Here is a 20,874-nt window from a genome sequence, read left to right as displayed (position 1 = left end):
AGCATGTGACGTCAAATGAGCCGAACAAATAAAAAGGACTTAAGCGTTCATAGAGACCCGAGTGTGGCTGCATGTTCAAGTATTAGTATCCATGCCTTTCCCTGCTCCCCCTCGTGTGTGCGCATGCGTAAGTGACTAGCGTGCACGAGTGCACAGCCAGACGGGGGAGCGCCAAAACACAGGCAGAACCTGCATGAATCGGCACCCCTCTGACGTAGGGGGTGTACAAAACGACGGGGGTGGAAATATAGTTAGAACACCGGCGCCGCACTTCACAAGACCGAGAGGGGGCAGACTAAAATGAGGCACCGGCCCGGCCATGGGAGGGACGCACTGAGCGCGTGACCCGCGCGCTGACCCTCACAGCTGCGTGCCTGGACTTCGCGTCACGACCCAGGGACCTATGAAACGCCAGAACAAGCCCACATCACGAGAACGTGGAAGGAGCGGAGCACCCGGACGCGCCGAAGGTCAGCTGTGAACCGCTGACCCCACTGACGAGGAGTGCAAAAGGCCCACGCCGCCAGCTGACCCCAGAGACGAGGAGTGCACGAGTCCCACGCCGCCAGCTGACCCCAGAGACGAGAGGCGCACGAGGCCAACGTCCCCAACTGACCCCAGAGTAGAGAGGTGCACGAGGCCCACGTCACCAACTGACCCCAGAGAGGAGCAGTGCACAAGGCTGACGTCACCAGCTTAACCCAGAGAGGAGAGGTGCACGAGGCCCACGTCACCAACCGACCCCAGGCACGCGGGTACGTGAGAGACTGGGGGGGGGGGAGCTCACCATTTTTTTTTCGAAAGTGAAAATTTTATGGGAAGGTTGGAGCTTTTTAAAATTTGGTTTTATTGCTAAAAGACATAACAATATTGTTGACTATCATATCAATTTGTCTTTTCTGTTCCTATTGCTGTAGTGGGGGCGAATAATAACACCACTAAGAAGATGTGTCTGAGTTTTTATCTCATATATATATTTTTTTTATTTTTTATTGGCATTTGAAACAATACTTACAATTACACTGCCACGTTAGACAGTGCAATATGAACAATCATACAACCATTTGTGACTGAGTTTTACCCCAACAGTGTTTAAACATAACCAGTATTTGACTCATCAGCATTTGCAGTGACCAATTAAACATAACCTGCAGCAGCACATCATTTGATTATATTAGTAGTGACGCTAATCAAACTGTGTGTCAGTGGAAGCCAGTCTTAGTAGGTATTGACGTACAGGTTACCATATATCCCTGGGTCTTGGCTCAACCGGTATCTTCTCTACATATAATACAAGATTTTCATTACAATAAACCATATCCTTCACCCAACGCTTAGTCATAGGAGCCAACAGCCTTCCCCAGTGCAGCGCGACTTGGTGGTTGGCCAATAACAGCACAGCGCGCATAAATGTTCCCATCGAACCCTTTAAGTGAGGTACATGGCATAGCAAACATACTGATGGAACACACTGCAATACAATCCCAGTCATTTCCTGTAGGTTTTGCAGTATCCCTTCCCAGAACAACAGCACTCGTCTGCACCCACACGCCAAATGTAAGAAGTCAGCTTCCGGCTGTCCACATCTTTTACAGTTACTAGTTTCTCTAAGGCCACATCTGTGTAGTTTAACATGTGTGGTAGACTTGGTGAATGTATTTGAAATGTATGATGCACAAGTTACCGTTAGGTGTGAGGGCACCTTTCAGCTTGCAAATAGGGTACCATTCAATTTCTAGTAGTGGTTGAGTTAAACTGCTATTCGTTACTAGTTTACGTCTAGTAGGTGCAACCAGTAGCGTTTGCAGCGCCGCCAGCACTGGTGGTTCAGATGGGTACGTGGTATAGTGGGCTTTGATCGCTTGCCGCAGCCTTTGAATGGTAAAATTAAACAACAGTGAGGGATCGGTTATGTAACTCAGGTCTTCTGTCATGAGGAAGTGCCCATCTGGGTATATGTCTTGCATAGTCACCATGCCCGCTTATCTCAATGTCCTTAGTGGACCTTTTTCCTTCGTCACCGATAAGGTCGCATGATGTGCAAGGGGCAGCGCTGAACATAAACCGGGAGCCTATTAGTCATTTTGCCTATAGATTGCCATGCCGCAATAGTCGTGTCTATCGCATTGATTTCAGTTTGCGGCGTACCTCTGTTTGAATGTGTGATGACACCAGATAACAGGGTTGGGTGTACATCCCCTTCTTCCATTGCGACATGTGGAGTGTAATTGTTCGGTTTAAACAAGTAGTAGGCATATTGTGCCTGGGTGGAAAAGTAATATATAAAGAGGTCCCGAGCACTGAAGCCTCCTCCAGTGTGAGTATAGTCCAGCTTACCCTGTCCTGCTTCCCACCCCCATATCAAGCGAGTGAGAGTAGAGCGGACGTCCCTGAAAAACGTTTGTCAGCTTAATTGGGATGTTACAGAATAAATATAAAAAGCGTGGTAGCACAACCATTTTAATGATCGCTATTCGATCTGCCTGGGAGAGTGGCAGCTTGTTCCATCTGTCTACCTGCTGTTTGAAAGCAACCTATGCTCTGCCATGGTTCTCCCTGATCACCAGTTCGGGTTCTCGGTGTATCCACACACCCAAGTATTTCACCGGGTACGTAGTCCACAGCAAAGGGTAGTCCATAGTTGCGGGGGCTTGTTAGTGGTATAACTATCGATTTTTTTTAGATTTTTTTTTTCCCCAATTTATTTGTAGTCTTGAGTAGAGTCCAAACCGAATATATTCCCTCAACAACTGCAGCTGATACCGATCCGGCTCCCTTAAAAATAACATCATATCATCTGTGTACAGTGATGTACCTACCGGGCGATGTAAGAAATTCAGTGCAGATTCTCTGTGGCGCTGCCATATGATGCAAGGCAGTGGCTCTAATGCCAGTGCAAACAGGAGAGGGGGCAACCCTGATGGGTACCTCTATATATTTGAAATGGGTGCGCTGTCAGTCCCCCCCACTCGCACCAGCGCCACAGGGCTGCTGTACAAAAGTAATTTCCAACCCAGGAACAGTGGCGGGAATCCCATGCGGCGCAGTACATGGAACATGTCACTCTACTCAATGGAGTCAAATGCTTTTGCCGCGTCAGGAGGACCGCGGTGGCGCTGGCATTTCAGGGTTCAGTACATGGAACATGGCAAAGATAGTTCTCAAATTGTTAGACGTGGAGTGCTCCGGGATAAATCCCGATTGGTCCAGGAGAACCAGGTTGGGCATGAGGGGCTGAAGCTTGGTAGCTAATATTTTCTCCAGTATCTTAGCGTCCAAGCTTATCAGAGACAACGGCCTATATGATTTGCACCTGTCCAGGGCCTTTTCTTTTTTTAACAGCGTAATTATCAGGGCTTGGCGGAGGGACGGTGGCAGTACTCCCGTTTCATGTGCCTCTGCATACATTTCAAGCAGATAAGGCGCAAGCAGATCGATGTATTCTTTATAGAATCCAGTCGTCGGGCCCCGGCGCCTTTTGGTTGGGCATCGTGCATATCACCGCCTTTATATCCGCTTCATCTATGGCAGAGGTCTTCAAACTTTTGGATGCCGAGACCCTCCCCCTGTCAACATTTTGAGGCGTAAGGACCCCCTCCTGACAAAAAATTCTAAACCTGTAGGCAGGGCTGCTGGAATTATGAGGCTGGTGAGGACCAACTTACGCAACAGGCTTCACTAAATTTTGTGGGAAGAAAATGTAAAAGATGTTATGTGATGCCATGTATTTTAGGATTGACAGTCGAAAATGTGCACGTATTTTTCATGCACGCCAGTCGCACTGCTCAATGTGCGAATTTTTCTTCACCCTACACTTGTAAATATCCAAAGTATTTTAAGTGTCCACGAAATCAACCAGAGTTTTAACCAATTTTTTCATTTTTCAGTACTTATACAAGTTTTAAACCAAAAGATCTAAGTCACGGCGTAGACAGCTGAATTCCATGATTTGCTTTTATTTCATAATTTTCAAATGTCGCTGTGTGCCAATCCGGGCTTCAACATGGACACATCAAATAAAGCATTTCATTTAAGTGGCCTCATAAGATATTTCCCTATGCATTTCGAACTGTTAAGTTCTTCGTCAGGGGTAACTGTAAAAAGACATAATAACAGAAAATCTAGACCATCTGATTGGTGTAAATAATATTCAATAATGCAAGTGAAACAACGATTGAACCCCACTGTAGATTGCTAACCCATGCCACTCCACCCTTCAATACAACCATACCTCAATTTGTATGAAAAGCATATCCATTCATCCCAATTTAAGAACAAGACCAAAAACACGATGTGCGCAACTCCCTCATTAGTGAACATAACATTCCTTAATGCTATAGCCCATCCAAAATCTCTCCCTGTTTCCACTAAACTATCTATCTCGTGCCTTCACCTTTTAAATCCTTTAACAAACTGGTGTGTTACCTTCAAAATTGCGGCCAGCAGCCTACATGCTCCCTATTCTTTCCAACGGCCAACATTACAAGCTCTTACTTCTGCGCATCCTTATCTATTCCCTTTCCGCCTGAATATCGTAATACCCTCATCTCTAACAGTCTCTTGCATTAATTTCATGGCCTCTCTGGCCAGTCACCTCCCGTGCCCCTCCGCACCTCTCATTCACCTAGTCTCCCCATTCAGATTTTTGTCTATTTGTATCTTACACCTCTCAAGTCCCCCCATTCATCTTTCACATACTTTGTCCTCCCCGAAACAGTCCAATGGCTCATTCTCTTCCCAAATGATTAAATGCAAAGTCACCTGTATTTATTTTTTGTTTTATTTACTGCATGTCCCTCTTTGTAATACTGGTAGGGGCTTTGAGAAATAAAAGAATCCTGATTTGACTTGTTGCAGCAAATACGGCTTTAGGGACGGTGGGGTGTCCTGTTTAGCCTGAGGAGGTCGGGGATCAAGTGCCACATTTGTTTGTCAGGATGGAGAAGCAGCACATGCAGACTTGCACGCCCGGTACTCAGCCATTAGCCCCCACCTCGAGGCGCCCGGCAATAGCATGAGAATGCAGCCGTTTTGGGTTTCTGGTGGCCGGGCATTCACTTGTATTGTATTGTATGGCATATTTATGTAGCGCAGAAACTGTCACCCAAAGGGTATCCTGGCGCTTTTGACCAACCATACGCGATGTTACACTACTACAATCTTTACACTATCCTGGGAAAGAGATATGTTTTTAATCCTTTTTTAAAGGAGAAGAGATCCCACATATTTCTCAGAGGCAGGGGTAAGGAATTCCACAGTTTAGCTGCGGTTAATCTAAAGGAGCGTCCGCCCATCCGAGTCCTCAAAATTTTAGGGATTACCACCAGGCAGGCTGACGAGGAACGAAGAGATCTGGTAGGCATATGCCAGGAAAACATCGCCTGCAGCGGAAACGGCCCCTGACCATGAAGGGCCCAAAATACTAGACATAATGCTTTAAACTTTCACTTGACTGTACTGAGGGGGCACCCTGGAACTTGCCCCCCAGCAAGCGTGAGGGCCTGTGTTACACCACTGGCTGAGCCCCCAGCAGCTCGAGTTGCACTGCAGCAGCCCGGGCTGAGACACAGGACGGGGTAAGAGGGAGGGCTGAGCCCTTGGGCCTGGGCAGAAGTGTGACTGGGAAGGCACGACCCCCTTTACTTTGCTCCACGCCCCCCCTGGGGGTCGCGCCCCACAGTTTGAAGACCCCTGATCTATGGGTTGGCAAAGATTGACGGTGGCCACCCACAGCCATGCCCAGGCAATGTCGGATAGATAGGCGTCTGTCGCACACCCCTGTGCTGTGTGTAAATCAGTAAAATCTGCGGAATTGTTCCACTATCGCCTCAGGGGCGTACTGCTCCGTGCCCTGCTGGTCTGCAAGCTTAGTTATGTGGTGATAGTCCTCACAAATTCTTATTATAGTGACCAAATCTGCCTGGGCGCCCTCCCTCCCCATAGACTCATGTCTGCGTGCATTGTAGCAGATCTCCGATTCTGCCAGTGAGTCGTATTTCCTTTTGTGTTCGTGTATACAGGCTAGGGTTTCAGGACAAGGATTGTCTGTGTATTGCCGTTCTAAACCTGTTAGTGCTCGGCCTGTGTTAGTTGGCCTCGAACATCTTCAAGAATGCCCACTGTATTGCTGATACAAATCCCTCTAATAGTCACTTTGAAAGCTTCCCACAGTGTGGATGCACTGTCCACCGTACCCGTGTCTACAGCAAAATATTGTTCCATGGCTTCCCTGACAGTATTATTGTACAGCGGATCTAAAAAAGCATGCGCACGTAAGCGTCATATGTATGGGCAATGTACATTAGTCGCACGTTTAAAGGCGAGCAGCATCGGATTATGATCCGACAATGTGCGTGGGAGGATCATGACATCCGTAACCCAGTCATTGGCCCTCTCACTGAGTAGCCAGTAGTCCAATCGGGATCAGTTATTGTGTGCAGGTGTAGCATTCGTACCCTCCTTAGCTGTACTGTTGTATAGCATTTTAGGACCCTAGTGTAATTTTCCCAATTCATGCCCTTATATAGGTATAAATCACCTTGCCCTAATATAGGCATAGAAGTCATAACCATAGCCCATGCAATACAAATAAAGACATGGATACTTCCACTAGTTCCGAAAAGCTACATCGATTTCTTGGAAAAACTCGCCTTCAGCAGTCGGGGACTTCCCCTTGCTTGAATATTGATTTTTCCAAGAACTCATGGCGTTTTCAAAGAACTGCCATTCTTTGATGACGTTATGATGTCCAACCTTACGTCAAACTCAGCACCTTCAAGGTATAAATATACCCACACTTGCCGTAGCAAACACACGGTGGTGCGGAGCAGTTAGACTATCTACTTGCCCGACGCAGCTCGCTACAGCAAGTGCCAAAGGATGCCGACCCTCCAGCTGAGGCACTGAGAGAGACGCTGGCTTTTCTCTTGCCGAGAAATCAAGCTCCAGTGTTTCCAAGCTCCCCTTCCGGGGTGTTGGGAAATCGAGTCCCAAAACAGAGAGATACCAGACCCTTCCCATAGTGCTGGTCAACAGGACTATAAAGCCATGCCTCAGGCAGCCCCTTGTAGAGCCTGGAGTTAAGTGAATAAAACTGCCCTTCGAACTAAACTGGTTTGTTCTGTCCCCCTAAGTTCGGCCAATGTGAACAATGCAGTTAATAACTACAATAGCTGGTTATCTGATGCCATTAGGGAAGCGGTTCCTATCAAGCATATCTCTGGTAACCGGGCGGCGCCATCTGCACCTGGTTCTCGGATCTTCTTCTAAGCTGTGGAATCTGCTGCCACCAGAAATTAGGAAGGCCAGCTCTCTTATGAGCTTTAGAAATCTTAAAACCTAGTTGTTTCAGTGAGGGGTGTTGGTTGGGGCTCTGCTCATGGTTCTAGAGCCGAGACACCATTTTTGGCATTTGTGCGCTTTATACATTTCATTATCATTATTATTATCATGATAAGACAGCAATCGAGCCAGATGGGTCACCTCCATGTTAGGAAGGCCTCCATCCCTTACACCAAGACCCTGTCCAACCAGCTGTGTGTGTTATGAGCAGGTATACAATTTCTGCGTTCGGTGCCTATCTCTCCATATGTCCCTTATTCCCAAGTCCTCCATTACCTCCCTATGCCTCTTGGTCATCTGCGGCTTATTTTCCTGTCTAGGAGGGTGCCTGTTCAAGTTTGAATCCAACACTCAATTAAAATCCCCATCCAGAGAAGAGGAGCGTCCAGGTCCGGGGCCAATATGTCTTGTATGGACTGATAAAAGCCCGGATCACCTATGTTTGGGGCATAGATATTTAGGATAGTGATATCCCGTCTGTCAAGTATCACCCTGAGTAGGACATAGCGGCTGTTCATATCGGCTTTCATGTACTGCAAGACAAAACGCAGTCCCAGAAGCCACCCATATCAATACACCCCTCGCGTAAGTAAAATAGGATCAGTGAAATATCTGGCCTCTTCATCATTTTTTTTTTGTCAACCTACTGGCTCCCACGTCATCCAGGTGGGTTTGTTGCTAGCAGGCCAATCGGACGTGGTGTCGCTTAAGAAACGTGAGTACTCTGTTACCTTTTGTACCCAATTCCCTTACATCTCAACTAAGGAACTTAACCTCCATTGCCATAGCGATATCTAGCTTGGTGTTTTCCCAGTCTCCAGCAGTGCACTCCACCCACATTCCACATGTGCTGCATATGCTGCATGTGCTGCATATAACAACTACTAACAAACAAAGCAAACTGTGCCATGCTCCCTCCACCCCCCAAGGATCGGTAACGTGCAACTGTGCTATCGTCAATGCCCTCCCCATGCTTGTTCCAGGTTGTGCGCAGCTTCCCTCACAGCCCAGCAGGGGCCACTGAACTTCCCAAATTAACCAGCCTCACGACCTAGCCCGCCCTTCACTATACCTCAAAATGCCTGTCAAGGGAAGTGTTGTCCAGCGGGGGTCCCCAATAAGGTTGCAGTACTCTCAATGTTACATTTGGATTGTCGTTTCCCCTCTTGCCACTGAAGGCACCTCCGTCCCCCCCCCCCAACGAGGCTGTTCACTTATTCTGCCCCTCCCCCCACCACTCAGTAGTAAATGGGTGGCCCACATGCACTTCATTCTTTAATTATTATAAATGTCAGAGCAGCCAACAGTAGTGCAGCGCCTGTGTGAATGTCCCCTTTTTCATGTAGCTTCTGTCACTGGAGCTGCTTCCAGGATGGTTTCAAGGACTATGTACGTCGCCGGGTTCAGTGTTTCCGGGGTATCCTCTGTGTCGGGCCCAGATTCAGTGTTCGGTGAGGAGGAGGCACCCAGCTTGATGGTTTTCAGATGCTTGGTGCCGTCCTCGCCCACCGAAATTCTCTGTTCATCTGGTGGGTCCCCGTCCGCGGACTGACCCGGGTGCCTTTTATTTCGATTTCTTCCCCCAGACCAAGTGCCCCATCCCTGTCATTTGTTACGCTGTTCTTCGGGGGGAGGGCGTCCCCTCGGATCTCCAGCCATTCACACACCTCCGGCATCTCAAAGAAATAGGCCCGGCCTTGTGCAATTACTTTCAGTTTGGCTGGATATAGCAGCATGTACTGCAGTTGCATATCACGGAGCTTCCGTTTTACTGCCAGAAAGGTTTTCCGCTGCTCCTGGACCTGCTTGGTATACCCCAGTAATATGACTATTTTACAGTTTTCATAGCAGAGAGTCTAAGTCTCTCTTGCAGCCCAGAGGATACAGTCTCTATCCTGATAGATCAATATTTTGGCGATTATTGCCTGGGAGGGAGCCCGGGGCAGGTACTCGAAGGGGGGGGGGGGTGAAGGCACCAAGGCTCTGTGTTCCCTGTCCACTGCAAAGAGTTCGGATAAGCCCCACGGACGCACTGGGTGTGTATCCATCGCTCCAGGAATTGCTTTTTCCTGTACTCCTCAACTTGTTCAGGGAACCCTAGGACTCATATGTTGCTGTGCCTTGCGCGCCTCTCCGCAACATTGGCCTGGCACTCGGGGGGCCCTTGTGACTGTGGACGTCTGGGCCACGTGCTGCTTGAATGCTGCTACCTCTCCTTTTTAAGTCCACTATATCTCCCTCCGCCCTGGATTCTTTATCTGCTACTTTAGGTAAATCGGCTCTCAATATGTTCACATCAATAGACACAGTCTCAATTTGTCTTTCCAGGAGCTTCCTGGAACCCTGGATGGCTTCCATGATGGTTTGCAAGTTGCGCCATCTTCCCCCCCATTACCAGTGCTGGTTTGTCTTGTTATTCTTTGCGGGGGTGTCGAGGGGTAGTATACTGTGTGATTGTGTTGGCCCTAGCAAAACAGCCCGTTTTGTCCTTGTCCATTGTGTGTACACCAGGTGCCCCTGTGCTCTAGACCAGGGTTGCGTCAACCACCTCAGTTCATCAGCCACCAAAGGATTCTCCGTCTTCATCAATCTGGGCACTGTAGTCACTATATTATCCTCTCTGGAGTGTGGTGGGGGAGGAGAAAGAAACAAGAAGAGGAGGCAGCTCTGTCTGACACCACCTCCCCCCCGGCTGACCTAAATGGCCTGCAGCAGTAGGACAGCAGGGTTTGCTCAACAGCAAACCCTTAGTGTCAAATGTGTTGTAAATTAACTGTGATATTGTACAGCATCCCATGTGCCGCATGGTACCCTCAAGGAGAAGTTCGGTCCTCAGCACCCCAGGAGATTTCTCCCTTGGCTTTGCTCAGCAGCAATCAAGGCCCCGCCCACAGTCCAGGGGGCCACAGCGGTCCAACAACAACTGGGGAAGGGCTGGGGTCAGACCCCGGACAGGACAGGGGGGGACAAGGGAAGGGAGGCAGGGAAGGGCTGAAGCAGCAGATAACAGCGCTGAGTCAGACCCCATACAGGACTGGGTGGGGACAAGAGAAGAGAGGCAGGGAAGGCTGGAGCAGCAGATAACAGTGCTGGATCAGACCCCAGACAGGACTGGGTGGGGACAAGGGAATGGAGGCAGGGAAGGGCTGGACCAGCAGATAACAGTGCTGGGTCAGACCCCAGACAGGACTGGGTGGGGACAAGGGAAGGGGTGCACCAGCAGATAACAGCGCTGGATCAGATCCCGGACAGGACTGGGGACAAGGGAATGGAGGCAAGGAAGGGCTTGGGTCAGACCCTGGACAGGACAGGGTGGGGACAAGGGAAAAGAGGCAGGGAAGGGCTGGAGCAGCAGATAACAGCGCTGGGTCAGACCCCGGACAGGACTGGGTGGGGACAAGAGAAGGGAGGCATGGAAGGGCTGGGGTCAGACCCCGGACAGGAAAGGGTGGGGACAAGGGAATGGAGGCAGGGAAGGGCTGGAGCAGCAGATAACAGCGCTGGGTCAGACCCCGGACAGGACTGGGTGGGGACAAGGGAAGGGAGGCAGGGAAGGGCTGGAAAGCAGATAACAGTGCTGGGTCAGACCCCGGACAGGACCTGGTGGGGACAAGGGAAGGGAGGCAGGGAAGGGCTGGACCAGCAGATAACAGCGCTTGGTCAGACCCCAGATAGGACTGGGTGGGGACAAGAGAAGGGAGGCAGGGAAGGACTGGAGCAGCAGATAACAGCGCTGGGTCAGACCCCGGACAGGACTGGGTGGGGACAAGAGAAGGGAGGCAGGGAAGGGCTGGAGCAGCAGATGACAGCGCTGGGTCAGACCCTCGACAGGACTGGGTGGGGACAAGGGAAGGGAGGCAGGGAAGGGCTGGAGCAGCAGATAACCGCGCTGGGTCATACCCCGGACAGGAGTGGGCGGGGACAAGAGAAGGGAGGCAGGGAAGGGCTGGAGCAGCAGATAACAGCGCTGGGTCAGACCCCGGACAGGACTGGGTGGGGACAAGAGAAAGGAGGCAGGGAAGGGCTGGGTCAGACCCCGGACAGGACTGGGTGGGGACAAGGGAAGGGAGGCAGGGAAGGGCTGGAGGAACAGATAACAGCACTGGGTCAGACCTCAGATAGGACTGGGTGGCGACAACAGAAGGGAGGCAAGGAAGGGCTGGAGCAGCAGACAACAGCGCTGGGTCTGACCCCGGACAGGACTGGGTGGGGACAAGAGAAGGGAGGCAGGGAAGGGATGGGGTCAGACCCTGGACAGGACAGGATGGGGACAAGGGAATGGAGGCAGGGAAGGGCTGGACCAGCAGAAAAACAGCGCTGGGTCAGATCCCAGACAGGACTGGGTGGGGACAAGAGAAGGGAGGCAGGGAAGGGCTGGAGCAGCAGATAACAGTGCTGGGTCAGACACTGGACAGGAGTGGTTGGGGACAAGGGAAGGGAGGCAGGGAAGGGTTGGAGCAGCAGATAACAGCGCTGGGTCAGACCCCGGACAGGACTGGGTGGGGACAAGAGAAGGGAGGCAGGGAAGGGATGGGGTCAGACCTTGGACAGGACAGGGTGGGGACAAGGGAAGGAGGCAGGGAAGGGCTGGAGCAGCAGATAACAGCGCTGGGTCAGACCCCAGACAGGACTGGGTGGGGACAAGAGAAGGGAGGCATGGAAGGGCTGGGGTCAGACCCCGGACAGGACAGGGTGGGGACAAGGGAATGGAGGCAGGGAAGGGCTGGGGTCAGACCCCGGACAGGACAGGGTGGGCACAAGGGAAGGGAGGCAGGGAAGGGCTGGAGCAGCAGATAACCGCGCTGGGTCAGACCCCGGACAGGACTGGGTGGGGACAAGGGAAGGGAGGCAGGGAAGGGATGGGGTCAGACCCCGGACAGGACAGGGTGGGGACAAGGGAATGGAGCCGAGGAAGGGCTGGGGTCAGACCCCGGACAGGACAGGGTGGGGACATGGGAAGGGAGGCAGGGAAGGGCTGGAGCAGCAGAAAACAGTGCTCGGTCAGACCCCAGACAGGACTGGGTGGGGACAAGGGAAGGGCTGCACCAGCAGATAGCAGCGCTGGGTCAGACTCCGGACAGGACTGGGGACAAGGGAATGGAGGCAGGGAAGTGCTGGACCAGCAGATAACCGCGCTGGGTCAGACCCCGGACCGGACTGGGAGGGGACAAGGGAAGGGAGGCAGGGAAGGGCTGGAGCAGTGGATAACAGCGCTGAGTCAGACCCCGGACAGGACTGGGTGGGTACAAGAGAAGGGAGGCAGGGAAGGGCTGGGTCAGACCCCGGACAGGACTGGGTGGGGACAAGGGAAGGGAGGCAGGGAAGGGCCGGAGCAGCAGATAACAGCGCTGGGTCAGACCCGGACAAGACTGGGTGGGGAGAAGAGAAGGGAGGCAGGGAAGGGCTGGACAGCAGATAACAGCGCTGGGTCAGACCCTGGACAGGATTGGTGGGGACAAGGGAAGGGAGGCAGGGAAGGGCTGGAGCAGCAGATAACAGCGCTGGGTCAGAAACCAGACAGAACTGGGTGGGGACAAGGGAAGGGAGGCAGGGAAGGGCTGGAGCAGCAGATAACAGCGCTGGGTCAGACCCTGGACAGGATTGGTGGGGACAAGGGAAGGGCTGGAGCAGCAGATAACAGTGCTGGGTCAGAAACCAGACAGGACTGGGTGGGGACAAGGGAAGGGAGGCAGGGAAGGTCTGGAGCAGCAGATAACAGTGCTGGGTCAGACCCCAGACAGGACTGGGTGGGGACAAGGGAAGGCCTGGACCAGCAGATTACCTCGCTGGGTCAGACCCCGGACAGGACAGGGTGGGGACAAGGGAAGGGAGGCAGAGAAGGGCAGGACCAGCAGATAACCGCACTGGGTCAGACCCCGGACAGGACTGGGTGGGGAGAAGAGAAGGGAGGCAGGGAAGGGCTGGGTCAGACCCCGGACAGGACTGGGTGGGGACAAGGGAAGGGAGGCAGGAATGGGCTGGAGCAGCAGATAACAGCGCTGGGTCAGATCCCGGACAGGACTGGGTGGGGACAAGAGAAGGGAGGGGCAGCTCAGTCATAAATGTAATCTGAGTAATTCGACAGGGAGCTTGGCCCTCTTCCTTCGGGAAATTTCCACAAGAGAAGAGGTGCTGCTGCTCCAGAGAGTGAGGTGAGGGGGGGGTCCGGGGAGCAGTGGGCCTTGGGAGGAGTGAAGTATTGTTAAACAGAAGGGGAGGTGAGATGCTGCTGCTAGAGTGTGAGCTGAGGGGGGGCGGGGAGCAGTGGGCCTTGGGAGGGTGAAGTATTGTTAAACAGAAGGGGCGGTGAGATGCTGCTGCTCCAGAGTGTGAGGTGAGGGGGGGTCCTAGGAGCAGTGTGCCTTGGGAGGAGTGAAGTATTGTTAAACTGAAGGGGCGGTGAGATGCTGCTGCTCAAGAGTGTGAGGTGAGGGGGGTCCTAGGAGCAGTGTGCCTTGGGAGGAGTGAAGTATTGTTAAACTGAAGGGGCGGTGAGATGCTGCTGCTCCAGAGTGTGAGGTGAGGGGAGGTCCTAGGAGCAGTGTGCCTTGGGAGGGGTGAAGTATTGTTAAACAGAAGGGGCGGTGAGATGCTGCTGCGACAGAGTGTGAGGGGTTAGGGGGGTCCGGGGGGCAGTGTGCCTTGGGAGGAGTGAAGTATTGTTAAACAGAAGGGGCGGTGAGATGCTGCTGCGACAGAGTGTGAGGGGTTAGGGGGGTCCGGGGGGCAGTGGGCCTTGGGAGGGGTGAAGTATTGTTAAACAGAAGGGGCGGTGAGATGCTGCTCCAGAGTGTGAGGTGAGGGGTTGGGGGGGTCCGGGGAGCAGTGGGCCTTGGGAGGGGTGGTGAGCAGTGCTTTAAATGGGCCGGTACTCACTGGTACTGAGGACCAGCACTTTTTATTTGTAACTTCCTGAGTACCGGCACTTTTTCCTTGCCAAGGAGCGTACCGGTACTCAGGCTCTATTGTACTTGTGCTGCTAAGAATGAGGGTGTGTGAACGACACTCTCAGCCAAAGAGCCACTGTAGCCCTGTGCCGAGCTGCTGCTGAATCATTCAGCAGCAGCTCATTTACTTTTTGTTAGTGTGGCAGGTGTAGCAAGTTTAGTATGAGTGACAGGGTCAGATCAGACCCTGCACTATATATCACAGGTGTGAAATTGTGCAGGTACTGAAAGTCCAGGCAACTGGCTGGGAGTCTGAAAGAAGAAAGCTGTGGGAGGTAGGAATTGCAAACAGCGTTTTTAATTCTGTTGTGAGCCTTTTGTGCCAGCTCGGGCTGCCACAGGGGGTGGGGGGTGGAGGTGCATGCACTGGCAACAACCTGCCATGCCAGTGCGCAACACTTGCATCACCCTCTCTGCCTGCCATTATGCTCCATGCTTCTGAAAGGTAAGGAAAAAAACGTGCATTTGCTTTTCAAATGTCCGATCTTACAGCAGCCACTTCCAAAGCCCGTACATGCCAGGAACCCGATTCAAAGTCTCATTCTCTCGATTTTTTTTTTTTTTAAATCTCCCACTTTGCTCTCCTGAAATGTTGGCATGTATGATTGAAGGGTAAAATGATTACTTGACATATGGTAGTAGTGTCTTGATCTAATCATGCCCCGCCCTCAGCTCCGCCCCTTGCCACGCCCCCTCTCTCAATTTGCTGAGTACCTGCACTTATTTGTTCCCATGTAATGCAGGGGCGGTGAGGAGCTGCTGCGGCCTGAAGGGGTTTGTGGCCGGACACGCAGCAACAACAGAGTTTATTTAGGTTTTGTGAGAGCGCTCATGTTGTGATAGAAGGGAAAGGTCATGAGTCACCACGAACGCAGGTGAAACTAAACACTAAACGTGAAGGGAAGGAGCTGCAGTCCCCACAGACTGTAGGAATCAGAAGAAGTGAGGCGCGGAGCGGTGATCAATGTACAGTGAAAGGACTCAGATGGACCCCAGCGCGTGCACTGGTACAGACTGGAGAGGACCGAGAGCAGCGCGGACACGAGAGGAGGAGCCAGGGGAGCCCCCCGCGCCGGGCACAGCAGAGCAGTGAATCCGAGCTGGGGGCACCGATGGGGAGGGGGAGGCCGGGGGGTGGGGGCAACGCCCGTGAGAGGGGGTGGCTTCTCGGGATGCCGAGCAGTCAGTGGGGGGATAGTGCGGCCCCTGGAGCTCGGCGTGTCAGGCGGTGATCCTCGGCAGACCGGACAGTGTCCTCCCCCCTCCGCAGACCAGCTCCTGGGAGGGGGGGGCGCGGGAGTGCAGGGCTACAGCAGGGGTGGAGGGGCTCTGCAGCAGAGACTGGGCTATGGATCTCGGCGCCTCCGGTGACCCTGGGCGGTCGGTGTGTCTCCCAGGGAGGGGGTCGGTGGGGGAAGGGCAGCACGAGCAGCAGAAGACACTGCAGTGGGGGGGGGGGGGGCATGAAGGCCGCTGAACAGGGCACCGAGGGATCTGATCAAGAGGCTGAGGCCAGGTGCCCCGCGGGCCGGCGCCGCCCTTCACAAGACCGAGAGGGGGCAGACTAAAATGAGGCACCGGTCATGGGAGGGACGCACTGAGCGCATGACCCGCGCGCTGACCCTCACAGCTGCGTGCCTGGACTTTGCGTCACGACCCAGGGACCTGTGAAACGCCAGAACAAGCCCACGTCACGAGAACGTGGAAGGAGCGTAGCACCCGGACGCGCCGAAGGTCAGCTGTGAACCGCTGACCCCACTGACGAGGAGTGCACGAGGCCCACGCCGCCAGCTGACCCCAGAGACGAGGAGTGCACGAGGCCCACGCCGCCAGCTGACCCCAGAGACGAGGGGCGCACGAAGCCCACGCTGTCAGCCGACCCCAGAGACGAGGGGCGCACGAGGCCTACGTCCCCAACTGACCCCAGAGAGGAGCGGTGCAGGAGGCCCACGTCACCAACTGACCCCAGAGAGGAGCAGTGCACAAGGCTGACGTCACCAGCTTAACCCAGAGAGGAGAGGTGCACGAGGCCCACGCCACCAACCGACCTGACGTGGGTACGTGAGAGACAGGGGGGGGGGAGCTCACCGTTTTTTTTTTTTCGGAAGTGAAAATTTAATGGGAAGGTTGGAGCTTTTTAAAATGTGGTTTTATTGCTAAAAGACATAACAATATTGTTGACTATCATACTAATTTGTATTTTCTGTTCCTATTGCATCCTTTTTTTTTTGTGTCTGAGTATTTATCTCATATATTTAAAAAAAAATGTTTTATTGGCATTTGAAACAATACTTACAATTTCACTGCCACGTTAGACAGCGCAATATGAACAATTGTACAACCATTTGTGACGGAGTTTTACCCCAACAGTGTTTAAACATAACCAGTATTTGACTCGGCAGCATTTGCAGTGACCAATTATACATAACCTGCAGCAGCACATCATTTGATTATATTAGTAGTGACGCTAATCAAACTGTGTGTCAGTGGAAGCCAGTCTTAGTAGGTATTGACGTACAGGTTACCATATATCCCTGGGTCTTGGCTCAACCGGTATCACCTCTACATATAATACAAGATTTTCATTACAATAAACCATATCCTTCACCCAATGCTTAGTCATAGGAGCCAACGCACTTTCCCAGTGCAGCGCGACTTGGTGCTTGGCCAATTACAGCGCAGCGCGCATACATTTTCCCATCGCACCCTTTAAGTGAGGTACATGGCATACATACTGACGGAACACACTGCAATACAATCCCAGTATTTTCCTGTAGGTATTGCAGTACCCCTTCCCAGAATAACAGCACTCGTCTGCACCCACACGCCAAATGTAAGAAGTCAGCTTCTGGCTGTCCGCATCTTTTACAGTTACTAGTTTCTCTAAGGCCACATCTGTGTAGTTTAACATGTGTGTGGTAGACTTGGTCAATGTATTTGAAATGTATGATGCACAAGTTACCGTTAGGTGTGAGGGCACCTTTCAGCTTGCAGATATGGTACCATTCCATTTCTAGTAGTGGTTGAGTTAAACTGCTATTCGTTACTAGTTTACGTCTAGTAGGTGCAACCAGTAGCGTTTGCAGCGCCGCCAGCACCGATGGTTCAGATGGGTACGTGGTATAGTGGGCTTTGATCGCTTGCCGCAGCCTTTGAATGGTAAAATTAAACAACAGTGAGGGATTGGTTATGTAACTCAAATCTTCTGTCATGAGGAAGTGCCCATCTGGGTATATCTCTCGCATAGTCGCCATGCCCGCTTATCTCAATGTCCTTAGTGGACCTTTTTCCCTCGTCGCCGATAAGGCCGCATGATGTGCAAGGGGCAGCGCTGGGCATAAACCAGGAGCCTATTAGTCATTTTGCCTAAAGATTGCCATGCTGCAATAGTCGTGTCTATCGTATTGATTTCAGTTCGCGGCGTACCTCTGTTTGTATGTGTGATGACACCAGATAACAGGGTTGAGTGTACATCCCCTTCTTCCATTGCGACATGTGGAGTGTAATTGTTCGGTTTAAACAAGTAGTAGGCATATTGTGCCTGGGCGGAAAAGTAATATATAAAGAGGTCCGGAGCACTGAAGCCTCCTCCAGCGTAGTCCAGTGTGAGTATTGTCCAGCTTACCCTGGCCACCCCCCCTCCCCATATCAAGCGAGTGAGAGTAGAGCGGACGTCCCTGAAAAACTTTGGTCAGCTTAATTGGGATGTTACAGAATAAATATAAAAAGCGTGGTAGCACAACCATTTTAATGATCGCTATTCGATCTGCCAGGGTGAGTGGCAGCTTGTTCCATCTATCTACCTGCTGTTTGAGAGCGGCCTATGCTCTGCCATGGTTCTCCCTGATCACCAGTTCGGGTTCTCGGTGTATCCACACACCCAAGTATTTCACCGGGTACGTAGTCCACAGCAAAGGGTAGTCCATAGTTGCGGGGGCTTGTTAGTGGTATAACTATCGATTTTTCCCAATTTATTTGTAGTCCTTAGAGTCCAAACCGAATATATTCCCTTAACAACTGCAGCTGATACCGATCCGGCTCCCTTCAAAATAACACCATATCATGCTGTGTACAGTGATATACCTACCGGGCGATGTAAGAAATTCAGTGCAGATTCTCTGTGGCGCTGCCGTATGATGCAAGGCAGTGGCTCTAATGCCAGTACAAACAGGAGAGAGGGCAACCCTGATGGGTACCTCTATATATTTGAAATGGGTGCGCTGTCAGTCCCCCCCACTCGCACCAGCGCCACAGGGCTGCTGTACAAAAGTAATTTCCAACCCAGGAACAGTGGCGGGAATCCCATGCGGCGCAGTACATGGAACATGTCACTCCACTCAATGGAGTCAAATGCTTTTGCCGCGTCAGGAGGACCGTGGTGGCGCTGGCATTTCAGGGTTCAGTACATGGAACATGGCAAAGATAGTTCTCAAATTATTAGACGTGGAGCGCTCCGGGATAAATCCCGATTGGTCCAGGAGAACCAGGTTGGGCATGAGGGGCTGAAGCTTGGTAGCTAATATTTTCTCCAGTATCTTAGCGTCCAAGCTTATCAGAGACAACGGCCTATATGATTTGCACCTGTCCGGGGCCTTTTCTTTTTTTAACAGTGTAATTATCAGGGCTTGGCGGAGGGACGGTGGCAGTACACCCGTTTCATGTGCCTCTGCATACATTTCAAGCAGATAAGGCGTAAGCAGATCGATGTATTCTTTATAGAATCCAGTCGTCAGCCTGTCGGTGCCCGGCGCCTTTTGGTTGGGCATCGTGCATACCACCGCCTTTTATATCCGCTTCATCTATGGGGTTGGCAAAGATTGACGGTGGCCACCCAACAGCCATGCACAGGCGATGTCGGATAGATAGGCGTCCGTCGCACTCCCCTGTGCTGTGTGTAAATCAGTAAAATCTGCGGAATTGTTCCACTATCGCATCAGGGGCGTACTGCTCCGTTCCCTGCTGGTCTGCGAGCTTAGTTATGTGGTGATAGTCCTCACAAATTCTTATTATAGTGACCAAATCTGCCTGGGCGCCCTCCCTCCCCATAGACTCGCGCCACATGTCTGCGTGCAATGTAGCGGATCTCCGATTCTGCCAGTGAGTCGTATTTCCTTTTTTGTTCGTGTATACAGGCTAGGATTTCAGGACAAGGATTGTCTGTGTATTGCCGTTCTAAACCTGTTAGTGCTCGGCCTGTGTTAGTTGGCCTCGAACATCTTCAAGAATGCCCACTGTATTGCTGATACAAATCCCTCTAATAGTCACTTTGAAAGCTTCCCACAGTGTGGATGCACTGTCCACCGTACTCGTGTCTACAGCAAAATATTGTTCAATGGCTTCCCTGACCGTATTATTGTACAGCGGATCTAAAAAAGCATGCGCACGGAAGCGCCATATGTATGGGCAATGTAAATTAGTCGCATGTTTAAAGGCAAGCAGCATTGGATTATGATCCGACAATGTGCGTGGGAGGATCGTGACATCCGTAACCCAGTCATTGGCCCTCTCACTGAGTAGCCAGTAGTCCAATCGGGACCAGTATTGTGTGCAGGTGTAGCATTCGTACCCTCCTCAGCTGTACTGTTGTATAGCATTTTAGGACCCTAGTGTAATTTTCCCAATTCATGCCCTTATATAGGTATAAATCACCTCGCCCTAATAGAGGCATAGAAGTCATAACCATAGCCCATGCAATCCAAATAAAGACATGGATACTTCCACTAGTTCCGAAAAGCCACAACGATTTCTTGGAAAAGCTCGCCTTCCGCAGTCGGGGACTTCCTCTTGTTTGAATATTGATTTTTCCAAGAACTCATGGAGTTTTCAAAGAACTGCCATTCTCTGATGTCGTTATGATGTCCAACCGTACGTCAAAATCAGCACCTTCAAGGTATAAATATACCCACACTTGCCGTAGCAAACACACGGTGGTGCGGAGCAGTTAGACTATCTACTTGCCCGACGCAGCTCGCTACAGCAAGTGCCGAAGGAAGCCGACCCTCCAGCTGAGGCACTGAGAGCGACGCTGTCTTTTCTCTTGCCGAGAAATCCAGCTCCCGTGTTTCCAAGCTCCCCTTCCGGGGTGTTGGGAAATCGAGTCCCAAAACAGAGAGATACCAGACCCTTCCCATAAGTGCTGGTCAACAGGACTATAAAGCCATGCCTCAGGCAGCCCCTTGTAGAGCCTGGAGTAAAGTGGATAAAACTGCCCTTCGAACTAAACTGGTTTGTTCTATCCCCCTAAGTTCGGCCAATGTGAACATTGCAGTTAATATCTACAATAGCTGGTTATCTGATGCCATTAGTGAAGCGGTTCCTATCAAGCATATCTCTGGTAACCGGGCGGCGCCATCTGCACCCTGGTTCTCGGATCTTCTTCGTAAAGAGAAACAGAAGTGCCGCCGTTTGGAATGGCGTTGGCGTCTGAACTACTACGATTCCGACAAACAGATTTACAGGACTTCACTCAGGTCTTATAAGGCATTAGTAATCCCAGAGAAAAGCAAATATTTTAAAGCCCAAATTGACTCCGCAAAATACTCCAAAGAGCTGTTTGCAGTCATAAACAAATTAACGGTCCCCAAGG

General features: G+C 51.6%; 1 protein-coding gene across 2 annotated transcripts in view; it reads left to right on the top strand.

Annotated features, from left to right (window-relative positions):
- Positions 1 to 265: 265 nt before the first annotated feature.
- LOC144806730 (uncharacterized) overlaps positions 266 to 20,874 on the top strand; it is a 66,082-nt gene continuing 45,473 nt past the window's right edge. The window contains exon 1 of one of the 2 annotated variants that reach the window (XM_078672998.1): positions 266 to 755. The gene's annotated coding sequence lies outside the window, so the exon portion shown is untranslated. Of the gene's footprint in view, positions 756 to 16,163; positions 16,346 to 20,874 lie in introns of those variants that run through there. The other variant, XM_078672997.1, reaches the window with a different exon arrangement.

This window comes from Lissotriton helveticus, chromosome 1_2, assembly GCF_964261635.1.
Source record: "Lissotriton helveticus chromosome 1_2, aLisHel1.1, whole genome shotgun sequence".
NCBI lineage: Eukaryota > Metazoa > Chordata > Amphibia > Caudata > Salamandridae > Lissotriton > Lissotriton helveticus.
Note: the sequence above shows the minus strand (reverse complement) of the source record. Positions and strands in the feature narration are given on the sequence as shown.